Below are 21,796 nucleotides of genomic sequence, written 5' to 3' on the forward strand. Positions count from 1 at the left end.
ACTTCCCCCATAGTCTTGCACGATCCACACAATCAAAAGCTGAGGATAAATCAATGGAGGCTATGTAGGTACAGACATCAGCTGTAGCCCAGGTTGATTTTTGGATGTACCGAAGCACAAGGCCATTTAAAGATGTAAAGTGGGCCTTTCGAAAAGCCAGTCTGAAATTTGGATAGTCTAGACTTGTCACCAGCCATTTCTCCAAATGCTGGAGTAAAATAGATGAAAAGATTTTGCTGAGTCCCGCAACAATATGGGTCTATAATTCATAGGATCAGACCTTAGACCTTTTTTAGAGATTGGAACAATAAAGGCAATTCGCCACGTAAGAGGATAGATTTTTGTGGAGCTAACACTTTCAAATAAGATGGTCAGGGCATTAGCCCAGTTTCTCGAATCAGTTTTTAAGATGGCATTAGACAGCCCATTGGGCCCCACAGCTTGTGAGGGTTTGCATAGAATGATTAGGTCGAGCACCATCTTTGCATGGATTTGAATGGAAAGGTCTTTAGCCATCTAATTATTCAATTTAACAATGTGGTCAAGAGGTTTAGCATTACCCATATCATACAAATTTGAAAAAAACATACCCAGGTTGACTCATCAACAGCATTTAACTGAGCAGTACATGTAGACAGGGTTTGGCCATTGATTAGGGTCCAAAACATGCCCACATCTTTTTTAGATAGAGCTCTCAGCATAACTTCCAAATCTTGCTGTAGCAAGAACGCATGCCGCTGTTTACAATAGATGGAATCATTTTGTTTTATGGATCAGCACTTGGCCAATTTCTCATTGTGATGGATAAGATTACTTAATTTTTTCTGAGCCAATTGCTCATCTTATGTACGTTGATGCTTCTTACGAATGGTGGTCGGAGGTAGATTAAGATTATGGGATGCCCCAGAAATGAAAGCATCAATGGTGCCTTCGAAATTCCTTACGTTAAACACTTTAATCTTCCATCGAAGTGTTAAACAGGACATAATTTCTCTGAACTCCTGAGTTAACCTGTCTACACTCAAAGCATTTCCACGAGCAGAGACTTCCAACTCACTAGGACCGATAATAATGTTGTTATATAGTGCAAATGGCAAGTTTAGAGTGGCTCTCAAAATACAATGGTCGCTCCATGAGGTTAGATTAATGGAGAAATTGGAGAAAATCTCAAGCATGTGGGGATCGACAGAGATATAATCAATCATGCTTTTACTAGAGCCACAAAACCATGTATAGTTGCCCACACCATTCCTGAGTTGATCATTCAAGGGATGTAAATTTAACTAAGCAGATTTTTGGTCATAGAAGGAGAAATCGGATTTAAGGTTCAGCAAAAGATCTTCAACCGATATAGACACACATTTGGCATTCAGGTCACCAGCCATCAGAACATGACGAGAGCCACTTCTCACTTGCCACTGAGACACCAAGTCAACAATGGACTACAAAAATGCATCCAATTCACCCACGCCTTTATGCCAGTAAATGTTAATCAGTAAGACATGGTACGAATGCTCAACCGCTAAAAGCCCATACAGGAGATTCTCAACCTGTGAATGGCAGTGAGCCAGGTTTCTTGTATCATTAATAAATGAGAGTGCCGTAATTCATTTAAAAATGTCTTGTTAGTATATAAGTGGTTATGGCCTCTAGAGTTCCATGGCAATAGATTTAAATCTGCATTTCCAGCAAACCGATCTGCAGGCACATCTACATCATCGGTGCCGCCAAGAGCCGAAATTACTAGGCCCCTGTAATTTGGATGCTCTATCTTCTAGCACTGAGCTGTTTCTTATTCACGTTCCATCGTTTAAGATAATTAACATAGCAATTATCCTTAAGATTTAGGATATGGACATCCTTGGCTTGGGCCTCCCATCTCACAATTGAAAACCTCAGGTTATGCAACATTGCACTTTCTGCAAGAATCAAATCTAACACCAGTTTAGACCGTAGATATATATGAGCTTGTGCCACATCATCTTTATCTGGGAACGCAACTCTCAATATCAGCAGAAGAGATTGCAGTCAGTGTAGTAATTTAAGCCAGAATTAATAGGATATTCATGTGATTTAAGCAAATTGGCAAAGAATCACCCAGGAGAATGGACATTAGCAAAACATTGTTACCCTCCAGAGTTTGGGAATGAAAATTGTTGGATGCACTAGATTTCTCTTGTGTGGCTGAGTGCAGCATCCAATTTGGGTTAGAGTGCTCCATCTTACTATAGGAATTTCTGGAATCACTTTCCCCCTGGGCAACAATCCTAGAACATGAACAAGTGTGACAAGACATAGGATTTACAGAAGGAAGCCTTCACCCAGTCAGGTGCAACGGCAAGATGTTGTTCAGATAAGTAAGGCACCTCAGTTAGTGTGTTTGAAGTGATCAGCAAAGGCTTTCTCTGAACTTACAGAGGGTGGGCAAGGAGGAGGCTGTATCAATGCATCGAGTGCAGACTCATGCTTGTGTTCATGGGTACTTGAAACTTTATCACCCAGACGTCTCAAATACCCATTATGCTGATCAAATGAGACATGAGCACATTTTGTGGAGGGGCGGGAAGGAGAGGGATACAGATTGTGAGTTACAGCAGCGTGTATCGCTGATTTTTCAGAGTAGTAGTGGACCGCAATATTATGATTCCTGGCTAAACTCAATAGTCCCATCTTTGCTTCCGCAATTACACAAACCATCTTTCGTCAGGGGTGGTTTCAGAGTTGTGGGAGTTATTCTGGATGGCAAGAGTAGGGGGACACTACCCAAGAATGGGGCCTGACTATATGGCAAATACATTTTTACATTCATAGATAGAAATCATCTGAATAGTAGCATCCACTCTGGGGGCTTTATTGGGAAATTGGAAGTGGGTGATCCGCCACAGCAAACATAAGACACCAGGAGGTTACCAGAAGAGAACAATGTTGGCATAGATACAGATGTGAGTTTTATTTCAGGTTCAAGCGTCAATCCAGAGGGAATACTCGAAATATTTGGTATAATAGGCTCAGGCACTGGCGTTAATACTGGGCCGATATCTTTAATTGGCTTCTTATAAGCTTTCATCGACTCAATTGTGGAAAGATTATGTAGCCATTTTGAGGAGTGAGGAGTTGTTACGCCTCTTTAACAGTAGGGCAATCAGTGGGAGTACCTTTTCAGGTATGGAGAATAGCAACTGTTTGCTGTGGAGGTCCATCACACCTCTCTGCAGTGACAAGGTTCTCAGTCCCCTTCACATTACACGTATGTAAGTGCTTATCATTAGAGACAGGTATTATCTCGCGAGCACATTCCTCAATTATGATATAAGGAGCAATGGGAACTAGAGCAGGTCCTGAAATTATAGGTTTTTCAAATGACGTGTTACGGGAGACCAAATGGCCGACACACGCTTCCAAGTCTTCAACCTTTGCATAGATAGATGAAAGCCTAGTAGAGTGAACCTTTACCTCATCCCAGATAATATCATACAATTTTACGAAAGAGCTTAAGACCACGTTAAGTGCAGAGAGGCTGGGAGAGGACAACTTGATACAATCATCAGCCTCTCTAAGAGTATGATGAATGGCTGCATAACTAGGTTGAGAATCATAATCAGGGGATGAGACAGAATGAGCTCTTCGCCTTTCGTCTGTAGGGGAACCGATGCGAGGGGCATCACACGTTTGCTGGGTAACATCATCCAAGCTTACACACATTTTTCAATGGATTGTTAAGTCTGCATATTCAATTATGCTCAAATCATTCTATTCATTTGCATCCCCTCTATTATTGCAGTTTTTGTAAGAGCGACCATTTTTTAAATTTCTGGGCTGGTCCCTGTTAGCTTTTGGAAGTAATCCATTATACATTGGCCCGCAATAGGAGACATTGGTGGTGGCGAGACAACATGGCCTGCAGATGTGGATTTTAGGCAGCACTTGACGCAGCCCTTCTGTTTGGGCTTTTCAGTGCTGTTAGGCAGAATCCTGTGCAATGCCCTTAGGGACCACTACATACAATTAAGACAACAGGTAGCAATACAAGTTTTACCTTTGGTGCAAGCCTGTACTACTATGTCAGAGTGGTAGCAGTGGCGGAGCAGCCAGGCTTATCTCAAGAGTATATGAGCAGTAGCAGAGATTACACAGAGGGACCACAATTACTGTGACTCAAGCAAACACTGACTCAAGGTTTCAGGTAAAAAATATAAGTACATTTATTTTTTAACCATTCGTTATAAACACAACACTTCTATTAAACTTAAATAAAAAACCACATGTTAAATATACCACATCTAACCAATTCACTTTGTACAGTAAGTCTCAAGGTAAGTACCCTGTGTTTGAATGAACTGGTATTACGAACAAAACACGTTACCGCGAATACCATTGCGATCCCTTTTTGACAGTTCGGTCTACTAAACAAACGCGTATCCGTGACATGAAATGCTACCGGGGCAAAAACACACTTAGCACTTGAGATACCAGAGGGAGCTGGAGGCAAAAATCACAGGCAAGATTTTGATAGGCAGGCAGAATCAAACGCTCAAAGACAGGAGTTCAAAAGTCAAAGGGCCGGCGCCAGGGTCGAGAGACACCGGGGCCAGTTGCCGAAGATCACACGGTCAAACAGTTCACGATTCAACATAGCCAAAAGTACTTCGATATTGTCAATGTTTGAAAGCAAAAGTTATAAGAAGGAGAGAAGACAAGGGCAAGCCTTGGAAATGAAGAAAAAGGGATTCACCCAGTTTCCACAACAGAACACAGTACCTTGTTCCAGTGGTGCAGCTGGTGCCCTGGCAGTTGTTCCTGTTGGTTTCCCGCAGACCCACAATTCCTGGATCTTCGTTGTGAAGGAGGACGTCTGATGGGGGTCTGCACCACACAGGGATGAAGCCAGCAACAGTGACAAGGAATAAAAGGTGCGCTCCTTAAAAACAGGAGAGGCTCTTCAGGTGGCTATTCGGACCACTACAGCAGTGTGCAGCGATTTCGACCAAGGAAGAGGATCCTCTGGCTGTAGAAGATGAGCTGGTTATCCCCACCAAGCTCAAGGGAAGAAGACTCCGGACTGAATCTTCTCTAAGCCGTTGAAGGGAAGATAGCTCAGGACTGCAGCAGGGCTTCACCGGGACGGGGTAGTTGCAGCAGCCGTCGTTTTTTCTGCTTCTCTTCGGTTCCTTGTAGTTCCAGTAGCAGCTCTCTGACGTCTAGCCCAAGAGACCTGCCTTTTATGCGAAAAACCCCCATTCACACAGCCTGGCTGTCAATCACCCAGCAGGGGGGTTGTCCAGCCCGGACAACTACCCTGGCCAATCATGACAAAGTGCGACTTGGGTTTCCTTGGATACCCTGTGCAGGGGGTGACTACACCCCTCCCTCACATTCAACCCACCTAGACACCCAGGTGCCTTGAGGAGGGCTTCTGAGCAGAAGCCCACCAAAAGACAGTGAACAAAGAAGGCGAACCTAGTTTGCCGTGCAAAAAGTAAAACACAAGAAGGACTTTAACAAAAAGAAATGGCGAATAAACCCAACCGGAGCCAAAAGAAAGACGATTTGGTCAAGCGGGTTTATGTTTGATGCTAATATAATAGCCAAGAACATTACCACGTTTATCTAAAATAATTGTGGTAGAAAAGTTAGGGTAGATACCACTGCCACCAGCCAAGTCTAAATGTTAAAAGAGCAAAACAATGCTCTAGGAGGTACAGATAAAAAGGGATATGAGTTAACCCTTTCCAGTACTGCATGGAAGATGTGTTGCACTGGATCTGTGGTAGATTGACTAAGTAAAGTTAATGGTAACTTTACCCTTTTCTGGGGTACAGTAGTCGCCTCAGAAATGGAGTCGAGGGAAGTCTTAAAGACAACCATGTGCCACGGCACTGAAGGTGCTGTGTGACACACAAAAAGAAGGGGGATGCTGAAGTGGTGTGCTTCAGAGTCCACAATCCCAAACACAGATAGAAACACATAGCAGAACACAGGTAAGAGTGGGGGAAAAGCTCTCACTCTTACCAAGTGGAAAATATTAAACTCCAGAAGTACAGCAAAGCTTCTGGGGGACTCACTAGCTGAGGGAAATTAGCCATAGATGAGAATTCTCCCTAATAAGTGCAGACTATGGGTGTCTTATTTAAGCAAACAAGGGAATTTGGCACACCTAAATTGTGGCTCAATGCTGCAACTAATTCTGCTTCACCATCATAAGCCACTTGAGTACATGATGTGCTACTCATTGTTTGAATTGCACAAGTATCAGTCGCTCTTAGGTACAGTAACTGGTTCAGACTGTGGTTGTCTGCGCAAACCTGTACGGAGAGACATGATATTTATTGGACTGCAGACCTATCGAGATACTAATGCTCAACAGAGTTTAGGAACACAATCAGAATCACTAATTAGCAGAAAGTATATACACACTGCGGTTCAAAGGGATTAAAACAAATACAGTAACTCCCCGCAGTCGACAACACAGAACAAATACAATGCAGGTGGGCAAGCTTACAAGTCTGCTAGAACCAGATAGCTGTGCACGGCTCAAAGGGAGTACAAATCCCCCCGCAGTCACCTGCAGGGAAAACAGTATTTTAGGAGCAAGCATTCAAGAGTATCAATATTCTGAATGGCATGGTTTACTTCCCTGCCAAGCAACTGTCCTCTCATGGACGGTCTTTCTTTCTCTCAGGGTCCTCTTTTTCTCTGTTACTTTAGGCTTTTATCTCTTTTATTGGTGTGGGTCCCAGTCCCGCAGTGTAGAGTTGTACCAGCTTTGTTTGCTCCCCTGCCAAGAATGTAATTCTTCTTTGTTTGTTTCATTCCCAGTTAGAGTCCCAGATCCTCCAACTTTCTGATTCTCATATGGGTGCAGGTCCCAGATTTGCAATTCAATATAACTGCTTTGTTCACTCTCCTGCCAGACATACCATTTCTCTTTATATTGGTTATTGGTTATTGGTTATATTGGTTATTTTCATAGTCCCAGACCCTCTTATACTTTGATTTCCATATGGGTGGGGGTCCCAGATTTGCAATCTCTTCTCAGAGTTCCAGCCCCTCTCATTCCAGCTTCTGTTTTCACCCCCTGGCTTCAATGGACGTCTAACACCTCTCAGGTAACCCGCGTACTTGTGTGTCTCTCGTCCCCCGCCCTCCGTTCCCCCGTGATGTCTCTCTGTGCCACCCCTCTGATCACTGTGATGTCTCTCTGTGCCCCCTCACTACTCCCTTGTCCCCCGTGATGTTGTTGTGCCCCCCCAATTGCCTTTACCTCCCCCCATACTTTCCAGCTCTCTTCTTTCCCCCTCTCCCTTCTTCCCATCTTCCTTCTCCCCCCACCACCTATTCAATGCAGGAGCTGTCTTATGTTTTTACCATCTCCGACCTGTTGTCTACACTTGGATTGACTTTATGGACACATTGACTTGGTGCTTCACCTTCTCGACTCTCGACTCTATGTTTTTACCATCTCCGACCTGTTGTCTACACTTGGATTGACTTTATGGACACATTGACTTGGTGCTTCACCTTCTCGACTCTCGACTCTATGTTTTTACCATCTCCGACCTGTTGTCTACACTTGGATTTGACTTTATGGACACATTGACTTGGTGCTTCACCTTCTCGACTCTCGACTCTATGTTTTTACCATCTCCGACCTGTTGTCTACACTTGGATTTGACTTTATGGACACATTGACTTGGTGCTTCACCTTCTCGACTCTCGACTCTATGTTTTTACCATCTCCGACCTGTTGTCTACACTTGGATTTGACTTTATGGACACATTGACTTGGTGCTTCACCTTCTCGACTCTCGACTCTATGTTTTTACCATCTCTGACCTGTTGTCTACACTTGGATTTGACTTTATGGACACATTGACTTGGTGCTTCACCTTCTCGACTCTCGACTCTATGTTTTTACCATCTCTGACCTGTTGTCTACACTTGGATTTGACTTTATGGACACATTGACTTGGTGCTTCACCTTCTCGACTCTCGACTCTATGTTTTTACCATCTCTGACCTGTTGTCTACACTTGGATTTGACTTTATGGACACATTGACTTGGTGCTTCACCTTCTCGACTCTCATGCTGGACCTCCCTGGATTTCGTACTCAGGTTGGGCCTGATTCATGGTGTGCCCATCGTCTTCTTGAATCCCTGTCTACATCTTTTGTTCCCAGCAACATTTTGTGTTTTTTTTTTTACCTCTGCAACTGTATTTCGCTCGCCCCTCTGCTTCTCGTCTCTTTTTCACTGTTTTATTCTCTGTTCTCTCCTCCTCACCTTTCTCCATTCTCCCTCTCCTACTTTTTTCTTTGCACTTGCTCCATCAGACTTGTCCTTGGACCTAGTATGATAGCAACAATTGTTTGTCTCCTCCCCCCTCCCATACTTCTTCTTCCCCCCACATCCAGCACTATTTGAAATGTCGTCAGGCCTAGTACGATAGTCGCTTGTTTTGTTCCTCTCCCTCATCCGACTCTACCAGAAATGTTGTCATGCCTAGTACGGTAGTTTCCTGCTTGTTTCCCATTTCCTTCCTTTCTGTGTCCTAGCACTTGCACTATCTGTAATGTCGCTAGGCCGAATACGATAGTTAATTTCACATTCTTGTTCATGGCTTGAAAGAATGTCATTGTATTTTCCATTGTTCCTTCCCTTGCCTTGAAGCGCTTTGAAACATATTGTTTATAGGCGCTATTTAAATAAACTATCCTATCATGTGCAGGTGGCATTTCCCAAGCAGCTGCATCCCTTCTCGAGGCTCTGGTAGCTTTCGAGTAGCTGGGGGATCATGGGGGATGGGTCGAGAGGGTCTGCTGCGGCTCTGCAGATGTCTGTTTCTTCTCAGCCGCGCATCCCATCTCTCAGACACTTTGCAAGGCCTGGAACGGCTGGAGATTCAACCGGGCACCAGCCACAGTAGTCCTTCCATCCTGAACCAGGTTCGGGTTCTCCTCCTCCGTTCACGGCTTCCCTTTTGGCTCTCATCTGTTCGCCTGTTGCACGGCTCCTGTGGTTCCTCCTCAGGGAAGAGCTCTGTCACAGCATCTCAGCTGAGCTGACTTTACTCCCGAACTGGCTTGCATTGTTGCTAAGGGCCAATAATATACTGTGAGAGGCTAGAGGGCTCACTCGGGTTCTCTAGAGGGATCCTCTGACTCTCCGTCATCATCTTCTTCACGGTACTTGTATTAGAACCATTTCTGACATACTGGTGTTTAAGTCCTGCCAAGTATATTAGGTTGACTGACTTGAGTGAAGACTCCTGCAGAGTCACCACGAAATCCCGGCCTAAAGTCTCCTCCCGTGTGGCCAGGGAATGGTAGCCGCTACCTGATCCTGTGGTTGGTATCAGGAGGGACGATCACATGGAAGGAGACGGCTGGCGGGGGAAAGTGGTGACTCAGTTAGCAGAAACGCAGTATTTATCCTCTTCTGAGGATGAGATTTCCCTAATACCTAAATATCCAATGGCATGTTGTCACTGTAAATCGCCCTCTCCTAGAAGTACCCAAAGTGGCAAGTATGAAGACCCTTTTATAGACATGGAAATGGTACACAGGGGGGGGGAATCAGGAAAAGTCCAACTTCCCGTAGATATGATTCTACCTTATTTCTAGATCTAAGATCCAAAGGACAAATATCAACTCCTTTAAGCATACATCCACTCAATCTCCCAATCAGATTGTATTCAATAATGGAAGAACAAACAAGAACATTATGGGCTCCAAGTCCCTAGTACTTAGATGAGGAAGAGGGGTCCAGAATTAGTAAACTGTTGTGAGCAGTCTAGTTGTTGTAATGACCCACACCCGAGTGTGACCTTTAAACATTTAAGCTCTCTACACGCCGTGAACCGCTTGTGTACTGGATGTACGGAGGGTACACAGAGCTGCAGAAGCTCCACTGAACGTCAGTGCGAGTATCGGTAGACCGACAGGTGCTGTCAGAAGCAGGAGAGGTCCGACTAGCGAAGCAGCACTCCCAGAGAGTCCGAAGGAGACGCCAAGGCTTGCCAGTGAGTTGGCCCGAAACAGGTGACCGCGGGGTGCTCTGACGGAGATCGCTAGGTGAACACTGTTTTGAATACCGAACAATTGAAAGTAGGCAAACCGGGCACAACTCTCATAAAGAGGGATTCCGAATAGGGGAACATTGCACTTGCATTGTCAAAGCCAAAGAAAAGTGATAAAAAGACAAACTGTGCACAACTATCATATTCAGGGATTCCAAATAAGGGAACATTGTAACACACATAGCCAAAGCCAGAAGAAGGTGATCATTAAGCAAAGTGGACACAACTCTCCTAAGGAGGGATTTGTCTGTAACTCCCGTGCCCGAGGTAAACAGTGGCTGTAACTCCCGTGCCCGAGGTAAACAGTGGCTGTAACTCCCATGCCAGAGGTAAACATTGGCTGTAGTGCCCGAGGTAAACAGTGGCTGTAACTCCCGTGCCCGAGGTAAACATTGGCTGTAACTCCCGTGCCAGAGGTAAACATTGGCTGTAACTCCTGTGCCCGAGGTAAACAGTGGCTGTAACTCCCGTGTCAGAGGTAAACATTGGCTGTAGTGCCCGAGGTAAACAGTGGCTGTAACTCCCGTGCCCGAGGTAAACAGTGGCTGTAACTCCCGTGCCCGAGGTAAACAGTGGCTGTAACTCCCGTGCCAGAGGTAAACATTGGCTGTAACTCCTGTGCCCGAGGTAAACAGTGGCTGTAACTCCCATGCCAGGGGCTAAACGGGAATGTGGAGGGTGTTTGGGAGGGAAGGGGTTACTTGGCACCAGCACACTCTCCACTCCTGTATTGATTTTATATTTGACTCAGAGGGTTTTTGGATAAATGTCTTCACTTCTCCATTGAGGGGGGAGTGCCCACTACCCCATATACTTTGTGTGTTCTTTAATGATGGGCCCCCAAACCCTAAGAACAGAATTAATCCGGAGTTGGAAGTCTCTAATGTACTTAATAGATTGACTTGGAATCTGCATACTTTTAATAAATGTAATTATGAATGTTTGATAAGTCTGGATTCATGTCCTGTGAAGTCGCGAATAGAAGCCTTGAGTCTGCGTAATTTTCCGACATTTATCAGGAACTCCATAGTTGTGCAGTCCGTGTCCACGTCCCGCATATCCTCTCGCTCTCACACTTATAACCCTGAGATCAATCTTCTAAAAAAGGAATTAAAATGTTCTATCCAAGTGGGATTGGGCGAGCGAGAAGAAAACGGAAGAAATCAACATGCAGGCAACAATACAAAACAAAATAAAAAAGCTACACATTGGCTCACTGCGGCGCAATAGCAACATTATGATGAATTGTGTGTTGACACAATCTAGCTCCAATTATTTGAAGTTAGTAAATTTATTAGGTCGGTCCCAGCTAACTTCTTGGAGTCAGTCTGGTCTGCATACTATTCAACCCTATATGCCTAACCGTTGAGCCCATCCCAGTAACCCGACATTAATGTGGCACATTGGCTGAAGTTTGATGTAGCGGGCATAAACTGGCTCATTATTCAGAGCCGCAGCTCCCGCGCACCGGGCCCTAACGGTTTATGTAATACGCACTTGAAACAAGATCCAGTCATGTGGGCTAACATTCTAAAATTTCTCTTTCTGCCCATTCTTAAAGAGAAAAAGATCCCAACAACGGGGAGATCCTCACAAGTTGTGCCAATCTTTAAAAGAGGCGATAAAACCAATCCTTTGAACTATCTGCCCATTGCCCTCTTAGACATGGTCTACACATTCTTTGTGTCTCTTTTACTGAGGGAATTAAGTCAGTGGCCTATTCGGAATAACATCCTAAAAATCATCAAACTGGTTTTCGGGCAGGATTGGGGACCAACCTTTCTGGACTTATTTTTGATACCATTGGAAGATCTGGAGAGATCCCTAACGTATACATAGCCAGTATCGACCTCTCATTGGCCCTCCATAAGGTAAATAGGAACCTTTGCTGGGGTGTTTCTAGCTATTTATTGAGCATTTTTATTCACCCACATGTGGACACCAACCTAAGATTCAGATTCAGCCTTTCTGGTCAGTCTCCTCCCCAATTACCGCCCATAGAGGATTGTATCAAGGATGTCTTTGGGCCCTTTTCTTTTTAATGTGTATCTCTCTGACATGGGATGTGTACCCCTTAGGGCTTGTTTTATATCTCTAAAGTTTTTTAACAAATTCACTTAGATCTCCTATGCTGACGATGCCATCCTTTTGGATTGCACTCAGGTCTGCAGCAACGTCTTTCCGCTTTCGAACAATACACAATGGCAAACGATCTTGTCATTAATGATGGGAAGACCAAGGTCTTACATCTCTCTGCTGAGCGAAAGTGGAACAGACATAAGTGGTGCCAAGCTAGAGAATCAAAAGAGCCTCTCAAGTCTGGCAGACGCCCACATGAAGTTGGGGCAACAACCCACAACCCCCAGAGCGGCTGCAGAGTGGCAGTCTCTGCAGAACTTACTATGAGTTTCCCGATCACGGTGTGCTTTGGAGTCTTTTTGCAGTGTCTACAGCAGTGAGGGCGGGAAATTTCCTTAAAAAGCCACTTTCCCGCGGAGTGGCCGCGGAGTGGCTGCAGAGTGGCAGTCTCTGCAGAATTTACTACGAGTTTCCTGATCACTGTGGGCTTTGGAGTCTTTTTGCCATGTCTACAGCAGTGAGGGTGGGACATTTGCTTAAAAACCCTCTTTCCCACGGAACGGCCGCGGAGTGGCTGTAGAGTGGCAGTCTCTGCAGAACTTAATACGAGTTTCCCGATCAATGTGTGCTTTGGAGTCTTTTTGCAGTGTCTACAGCAGTGAGGGCGGGACATTTGCTTAGAAACCCTCTTTCCCGCGGAATGGCCGCGGAGTGGCTGCAGAGTGGCAGTCTCTGCAGAACTTACTATGAGTTTCCCGATCACTGTGTGCTTTGGAGTCTTTTTGCAGTGTCTACAGCAGTGAGGGCGGAATATTTGCTTAAAAACCCTCTTTCCCACGGAGCGGCCGCGGAGTGGCTGCAGAGTGGCAGTCTCTGCAGTCTTTGGCAGCTAGGGCAGCAAAACCTGCTAGCAGAAAAGCCTGCGCTTTTTCCACTTTTGCCTCCGCCAAAAAGACTCTACCATCTGATTCAACCCACCCTGCTCCCGCCCCTACTCAGCATGAGACGAAGCGCCCCCGACTACGGAGTGCAAAAACAAGTATGGCCCTTTCGGGGCTATCACTGTCTCTGTTGGATCAAGAGGTGGATCCCCCCGCGGTGAGGCTGGCAACCATTGAACCTGGACGTGATTTCGGATCGGAACCTGGAGCCCGCAAGCTGGACATCCCAGAGACTCATCCCACCATTCTTCAATCTACTACGGCTGAGCTCCTCCCTTCCGCTTGCCGCCTCTTGCCATGTGAAGTGAACGCAGTGTCGCCCCTCGGAGGAGAGGAAACGCTGCCCGCTAAAGGTGAGGAGGGACAGGAGGCCGGGGAGGGGGGGAGAGGGGACCCTGACTTGATTAAAGTGCCTGATCGTGTGCCTCCCGGGCCTGCGGCTTGGGAGCCCGCATCCTTACCCCCCCCAACCAACCACCACTCCCCCCGTTGCGTGGGGCTTAAAGACCGAGGTGGGGAGGTGAACTCCAAAACTCCAGAACTGTGCTGCAAGTCCGAACCACTGTATAACGGTTTCTATTCTACACCACTCTCTTCCCGAGTCTCGGGAGGCTCAGGCGGTGGGGGTTCTACCCCTATCCGACTCGGTCGAGGGTGAGCCGCATATAGCACCAGTTGAGGCTGAACAACCTGAACCTGCCTCGCCTGAAACCCCCACAGGAGCCACTTCAAAGGACAGCTATACCAAACCCTCACACGCTTCTACAAACTCTCTTCACCAAAAGAAGAAGGGAGTGCCGGCGCGTAGGAAACAATGCGCCCACCAACGACAAAAGTCAGGGCTTAAAGCTCAGCCGACTAAGCGCCAAAGACTCCCAAATGCGCTTGACAGGCTCCAGAAACCATCCCAGAAGGAGGACACGACTCAGCTGTCTGGAAACAACAGGTTCTTCACAAACTTCTTAAAAAAGAAATCAACAGTCTCGGAAGAACTCTCCGACGCCGAGATCCTGAAAGTGGTCTCGGACCAAACTCCTACAGTTAAGAGCCTCGGAGGGGCTACCGGCGCGGGACGAGTATTTTCATTAGAACCAGCACGCTTCTCATTTACTAGCATGGTGCCTGATGCTAAAATCAGATGGCACTTTGGTTCACCGAGACCCGGTGCCCCCCCCTACCTAGTCGGTCCACCACCACTTCAAATGACACAGAAGAGGTCACAAACCCCCCGTTTTCAAAGCGCCTCGAGGTGGCCCCAAAGGCCTCTTCAATTTTGGGACTTCATTCAGGGGAGTTTGCTGCTTTGTCTATCACCCCCGTGGCTACACTGCCCACATCTAAGCCTTTACTGCGGACTGGGGGTCTCAACGACCTACGTTGAAAGCCATCGACGAACTAAGCGCCATCGAGTATCATTCGCCTGGCTCGCCCTCGCTTGTACGAGAGGCTTACACAGAAGAACTGGAAACTATTGACCTTACACAAACTACCCCTCACCCAGGAGCGTCTGTGGGGGAACCCCGGGCGAGAACCGAGGACCCCCCAACATCCTCGACAGCTCAAGCTACGGATACTAGAGAACTCTCAAGGCCAGGTGGGGGACCGGTCCTTGTTGCTTCAGCGAGCCCTGTGACTGGCAGAGCTTCAGCTGTGACCCAGAACTTTAGCTCCCAAACTGCATTCAGTCCAACGAGAACCAGACGCTCAAGCGAGAAAACAGGAAATCCATCAAAAGACTCCTCGCCAAAGAAGACAGACCTGAGGTTAATCATGTCCATGTTAACTCTAGCTATGGCTCCATTTTGCAAACTGTATGAGTCGACAAACGACTTGCTGAAAGATCATACCTCCATCATAGCAATGATGAACAGTCGCCTGATCTTCTTGGAAGGTTACATAAATGCACTTAACAACAAAATGGAAAAATGCCAAATGGACGAGGAGTCTGTGAAACCCCAAAATGCTGCACCATCCACGCGAGTCTCACTTCTTGACTCAAGCTCTCAGACCCTAGAGCTGTGGTCGACCACCTACCCCGAGGAGCACACAAAAGACCCTGGCCCAGATCCCCCATCTAGGGGCCCCACGAAGAAGAAAAGCGAAGCCGGCTACCGCAAATGCAAACGGCGCAATCTTAACGAAATCATCTCCATCTTACCTGACTGTGAGCCGACTCACGACTCAAATGTAAAGGTAAATGTACCTGCAACGAAAGGTCTCGCTACCCATCAAAATCTGAAAACAAACAATTTTTTCTCCCCCAAACCGAACATCAGTAAAGAGGTGCCCTCCAAAGAGAAAGGGGGGCCCGCATATGGACTGAGAAACCCTTGTACGCGGAATCTCTGAGAACCTTCGTCGAGCAGAAATACCCAAAACAGAAGAGTGGCTACACCGCCGTGGGCAGCCTACCAGTAACTAAGGAGAACATTTTAGAAGTGGATGAGGACCTACTAAACCTTAGCGTTTATACGCTACCTGACGATCAGGAGGAAACCAATAAACCCCACTATACGGAAGAGGAGACCTCTCCCTTCAAAACCTTAGAAAATCGCTGTAAGAAGCTTATAAAGAAGTCCAGTTGGGGGCCGGGACCTCCGAAGTTTCGGAGTCTGGAACCACATCGAAACCCGCACAAAGGAGCTGAAAATGATCAGTCCAGCTTACAGTACTCCCCCCCCAAGAAGAAGGACTGAAAAAATCACCTCCCCGCCCGGACAAAGAACTATTCCAACGACTAGATGGGTGCATGCTACACAGTCCAAATGGCTACCAGAAATGTGAAATCACTCTGAAACCAATAACAAGGGAGAGAAAAAGAGGAACAGCCCTAAACCTAGTCCAAAGCAAGTTCCTAGGAGATCGGCCCTTGCCCTTAAAACAGAACGCAACTTTAAGATCGAACAACTGCCGGATAACAAAAAATATGTGATACTGAACCGAGGTTTCCTAATACAACTTTTCAAATGTGTGCCGACGCTCCGTAGAGTTGAAACAAAAGACCTAGCCCGGGTCAAACCGTTTCACAAAGGTAACATCGCCTGTGCCTACCTGCATGTGCATACAAACTGGGCAAAAGTTAGGATCTCTGAGGCAGCAGAACACTTACTAAAGCTGGGATTTGACCTGTTCGAACCCGAAGAGAGTGCACTACCCGCCTCACCACGAAAATCATCCGAGACGGCCGGGTCTAAGAAATTTTCCCACGCAACAAACCTCAGCAGTAAACCAAAATTGTCTGGGGAAACATCGGATTTGAGGGGCCCTGAACAGAAAGTCCAATTCAACGAACCACCTTCACAGGATTTCTATACACGGGGTTTGTCCCTGAGTTCTCACCGTGAAGCAGAGACTCGTCAACCCACGAAAGATGCCACAAGAAAAAAAAAACTGCCTATAAAGATCCCCTAGGAATAGGCAGACGCCCTGCCGGTCCTATGGCAAAAATTCAACGGACTGTAAACCAATCCCTCGATTCAAAGGATCTAGGATCTCAACAAACTCTCAATCAAGCCCCACTATCGTAACTATGGGCCTGGCTACCGAAGGCCTTCACGCTCAGTAAGAACAAATAGCAACTCGCCAAGCACCTCTCCGTACCCCTTTCCATCAGACAAACCCCTGGAAAAGCAGAGCTGTCTTTGGGGTCCTGGAACACCTGTGGATTCTTACACCTGACCAAGAAAGGAGACCTAAATCTTGGGTGCTTTGATATAATCTGCTTACAAGAGTCCTGGATGATTGAACGTCCCTCCATGGACGGATACGACATGGCATGTGCTCCAGCAACTAAAGAGATTTTTGGCCGCCCCTCATCCGGCCTCATAACGGCCATTCGCTGTAGCTGTGGACTACGGCTCAAGAAAACTCTTGAATCTACTACATACCTGCTTGCCATGGAAGTAAGCTGGGAGAGTTTTGAGGAGGAAAAGGGCAAGTTCAAACCGCAGCCCTTAATTATCATCAACGTTTACTGGAACCCTGTAGCCATGAGTGATTCGTCCTTCCTTGCTTTGACTAGAGAGACTATTGATGAAGCTCTTGTGAACTGTCCAGAGGCCCTGTTGATCATTTGCGACGACCTAAATGCCACTTGGTCCCCACAAGAAACGACTGGTATCCCTCCTCCTTCTTCATCACCCAGAAGCAAACGTGGAGCAACGTGGCTGTCCCTGATGTCATCCAGAGACTTGCTCTCTGCTGAAGACCTATTCTATAGAGAAAAGAGGCCAACAACCTGGGAAAGAGGCAACTCTCATGCGGACATTGATCACATTTTCATCAGCAGATATCTGGCACCTTTAACCATCTTGTTTGAAATACTGAAGTCCACCGCGAGCGATCACAACTTGCTGGTCCTGAAATGGAAGACTAGTCCGACTCACAATTCATACTTGCCTGCGCAAGTGGAGCCAAATAACCAACAAAATCACCTAAAACTATCGGCAGCTTCCATTCTGAAGATAAAGTACCATTACTTAAGTAAAGGAAGTGAGCCTGGTCAACAGAAAAACCCGCAACTACCAGACTATCAACCTCTCCTGGTGCCATTCAGTTCTCAATCCAATAGCTCCAGACGGAGAAACAAACCCGCTACACATGAGTACAGCAAAGAATTGGTCGTGAAAAGGCGCCTAGTGAGGAAAGCTAGAAGAAAACTGTGCATTTTTCCCTCGATAGAAAATCAAGCAAGCTTCAATCGGGTCCAGCTAATCTACAAATCCTGGATCAGACAACATCAGATTCACCTATACCAACAAGACGCGGAGGCCATGTTGAAATTGGTCAGCGGTCATCATCCGCGAGAGTTCTGGTCCCTCCTCAGATCCACATCTGCTCCCCTAGAGGAATCACCAATAAACCCGATATGTGAAACCGACTGGATGTACTTTTATTCAAACTTGTTCCAGACACCCGCAGCCTCCAGCCCTCTGGCGACCAGTACTAAACAGGGGTGATGGGTAGACCTGAGCAACGAAGCAGAGATCACCAAAGTTCTCCAAACTTAAACCTTCGAGAGCCCCTGGCCCAGATGGAATCACTAACCTTGACCTCAAACAACATCCAACAGAATGGGCCACGCTGATTTGTGACATTTTCAAACGATGTGAAAAGGCCAGGCGAAATCCGTCTTCATGGACCACATCAATTGTAGTGCCCATATTTAAAAAAGGGCGCAAAGAAGACCCAAAGAATTACCGTCCTATAGCACTTCTGGACACTATCGGCAAGGTCTTTGGCTCACTCCTACTGCAACACTTTCAGCGATGGGCAAGAAACGCAGAGTGCGCCGACCCGTTTCAAATGGGATTTACTAAAAACAACGGCACAACGACAAACATTCCTCAGCGCCTTAAAAAGCAAAGTCCTCGGAGGAGGCCCGAGAGTGTTCCTGGCATTCATAGATCTGGCGCAAGCTTTTGATCAAGTAAATAGAGAGAAACTGTGGGGAAAACTGAGTCTTTGGAAATGCCCTACAGAATTTCTTTAACCGATTCAAGACACTAAATCAAAGCGGCTTGTTATCAGCAGAAATCCCAGTTGGTAGAGGAGTGAAACAGGGCTGCCCATTAGCCCCGGCCCTCTTTACTGCTTATCTAGGCGATTTCAAGGACTCCGAACTACCTATTTGCTCCTTTCCACCGTCGATGGGGAAGCAAAAAACCACAAGGCTACTATGCGCGGATGATTTAATTCTAATGGACATGACCCCGATTGGCCTCCAGCGCCAGCTTGATAACTTTGCCGCTTATACCCAAGTAAATGACTTAACCATCAATGTTTCCAAAACTAAGATCATGATCATGGAAAAAAGCAAACAACCACAAGAAAAACTATCCTGGTACCTGGAGGGGGTTGCAATAGAAAAAGTCTTGAGCTTCAAATACTTGGGAGTAACACTGGACTGTTCCAGTATAAACGCAACCCTCCAGAGCTGCTTAATGAACAAAGTAAAGAAACTAGCGGCACAAGCCCCCGCCCTGGATGAGAAATTTTGACGTTTTTCCTTGCTACCAATGATCAAATTTTACCGTGCGAAGGTGGTTCCGTCACTCACCTACGCAGCATAAGCTCTTCCTCACACGCCAGTGCATTTGTGGCTGAAGTTAGAGGGCTATTTCTGGCGCCCGGTACTAGGCCTCCCGAAGTCAACATCTGCCCCACTCATCAGAAGAGAGCTAGGCCTTCTCTCCCTGGAAGGGACTTAGAAGATAAAATCCTTGATGATTTATAGGAAAATGCTGCTCCCGGACTGCCCGCACCTGTTAGCCATCATACGTACTGAAACCCTGGCCGCACACTGTAGTGTGTTAAAATCTTGGGAAACAGCATGCAAAGCGAAACTACTGGAAATACACTCCTCAGAGCAAAACCTCATCTGTAATCCGATGAAAATAAAAAGATAAATGGGCGAGCTTGACTGGATTAAAACCTTGGACAATGCAGCAAAAGCAAAATCAGTCAGTCATCTTCCGCACCATCAAAGTAATTTGAACATTGTTCCAAACTATCTGATCAAGTTCTCCAGCAAAGCAGCCAGAAACTTGTTCTTGAAAGCACGTCTAAATTTACTAGAAACCAACGGGATCTTAAAACTGAGAGGAGAGAGTAATTCAGACACATGCCGCTTCTGTATGAATGACACAAAGGTGGAAACCATACACCACTTTCTCTTAAACTGTCCAGGAACGAGAGAAATAGGCGAGAAAATCCTGCTACCACACCTTTCGGCATCATATAGTAAGGAAGAGGAACTGTGGTGGAGCCGCTTAATGAGCGGAGAAAGGAACACTTGGACAATCACCACAACACAGACTCTTAAGATTATTCTATCTTTATGAAATCTAAACCACTACTCAAACTACAAATTTAGCCACTAGAGCGCTGTTGCTGACACAACTTCTGCAAAAACGTTTTTCGTCTTGATTTCCTTGGTTCTCTTCTGTTACATTTTGAAAACACTGATCGTCCTTCACATGAATCTCTTCCTCTTCCTTTGTTATGCAGCTTCTTTTTTTTTGATAAACAGTTTTGATATACAGTTTCTTCTTCTTCTTCTACAATGTTTTGTAAAAATCATTAATTTGATTAAATCAACTAAAATAAATAAAAAATAAATAACAACCCACATATCTGATATGCTCTCCTTCTCCAGAGTTCATGAACACAATCCTGAGACTTAGATCAAATCTTTTGCATACCAACGAGAATTTGAGTCTGTGCGATCGCTCAAATAGTTTGAGCCCTTTATGTCGATATTGTTCACAGCACACTTGACATCTGAAGCACTTAGTGTTGTTTTGTGAAACTCTGATAAATTTAAGACTCTTGTGCTTTGGAAAAGGTATTACCAATGTCAGGTGCGAGCCGTAGGAAAGTCTATGGGGGAGGATACTCGGGGGCCATTGCATTGCATTCTTGATTTCTTGAACACTATTTCTACGCAGGATTAACTAGAGTGGCCTTTGGTGATACTTTAGAAGGTGGGAAGAATCCAATGTTAACATTATCGCGTATGTTAACCTCACTTTTGTATATTTCATAGGGTTATTATGTACAATGTATATGAACTTTCATCTTTTATTATTGTCATTTGTGTAAGATTTGATTTGAGCCAAGAACACAATAAATCTAAAATTACAAACAAATAAAAAATACAAATTGTAAATGTTTTCTTTAGGAGTTTGATCCTTATTTGGGCTTCATCATGAACACATATAATCTGGGATAATGAGCCAAGATTTAGTTCTTCATGCACGATCAGATGGGCATGTATCACCGTCATTTTGCTTTTGGAGACTAACAAGGCCTTGGCAGATCTTCCGTGGACCTTCAGTGGATGGTGGAATTTCGGTTCAATCTTCCCCCTGGAATACACTGTGCTGGATGACGATTCTGGCAACTCCGGTTTTCGGATGTTCCTGCTCCTTGGATTCTTCTTCCAGTAAGATCTCTAGAGGAGGCTTTCCTGATTTCCAGGGATCATCAGCCACATTTCCATATGTTGCTTCTTTTGCTTGAGACAAAAGCCTGAGATATGTCCAAGCATGACAGAGGCACAGCAGCTAATTCCCCATTCTGTATCTGGCGCAGATCATGGTTGACTTCCTTCGTTCCTGATCAACACCTTGATGTTCTCAGTAGTACTTTTTACCGATGAAAAACTGCCTCTGACAGAACTTCCCTCTCACTTGTGCTGCTAGTTTTATTTCATTGAGTTTCTTTCCACCAACTGAAGAGCCCCTACAGCACATCCTCTTGGATGAGCGTTTGCCATTTGAGTGGGTTCATGGATTTGATAAACGACTTTGTGCCGATAGAGAGGTAAAGTGTTGGCGAATTATTCAAGGAGTGTTAGGCAGAAACCTGTGCAGTTCCCTTAGGGACCACTGCAAAAGATTTAAGACTACAGGTGTTAGCAGTAAACCCACTTTGTAGCAGTCTGTACCACCCAGATTTACCTGGTAGCTGTGGCTGAGCAGTCAGACTTCCCTCAAGAAGAGTTAGGCAGTATGCAAAGTATACACAATGGGCACTCAGATACAATAATACAAGCAAACACTGACCAGAGCTTTGGTATCAAAGTATATAATTATTTATTTATAAACACACAGTTGAAACACTCCAGCACTCTTATTGTAAAATATTCTAAACACAGTTACTATTACTATTACCCTTTTCCCCTATTAGAAAATCACA

The sequence above is a fragment of the Ambystoma mexicanum genome, chromosome 6q, assembly GCF_040938575.1.
Source record: "Ambystoma mexicanum isolate Mex_15411 chromosome 6q, UKY_AmexF1_1, whole genome shotgun sequence".
NCBI classification, from domain to species: Eukaryota; Metazoa; Chordata; class Amphibia; order Caudata; family Ambystomatidae; genus Ambystoma; species Ambystoma mexicanum.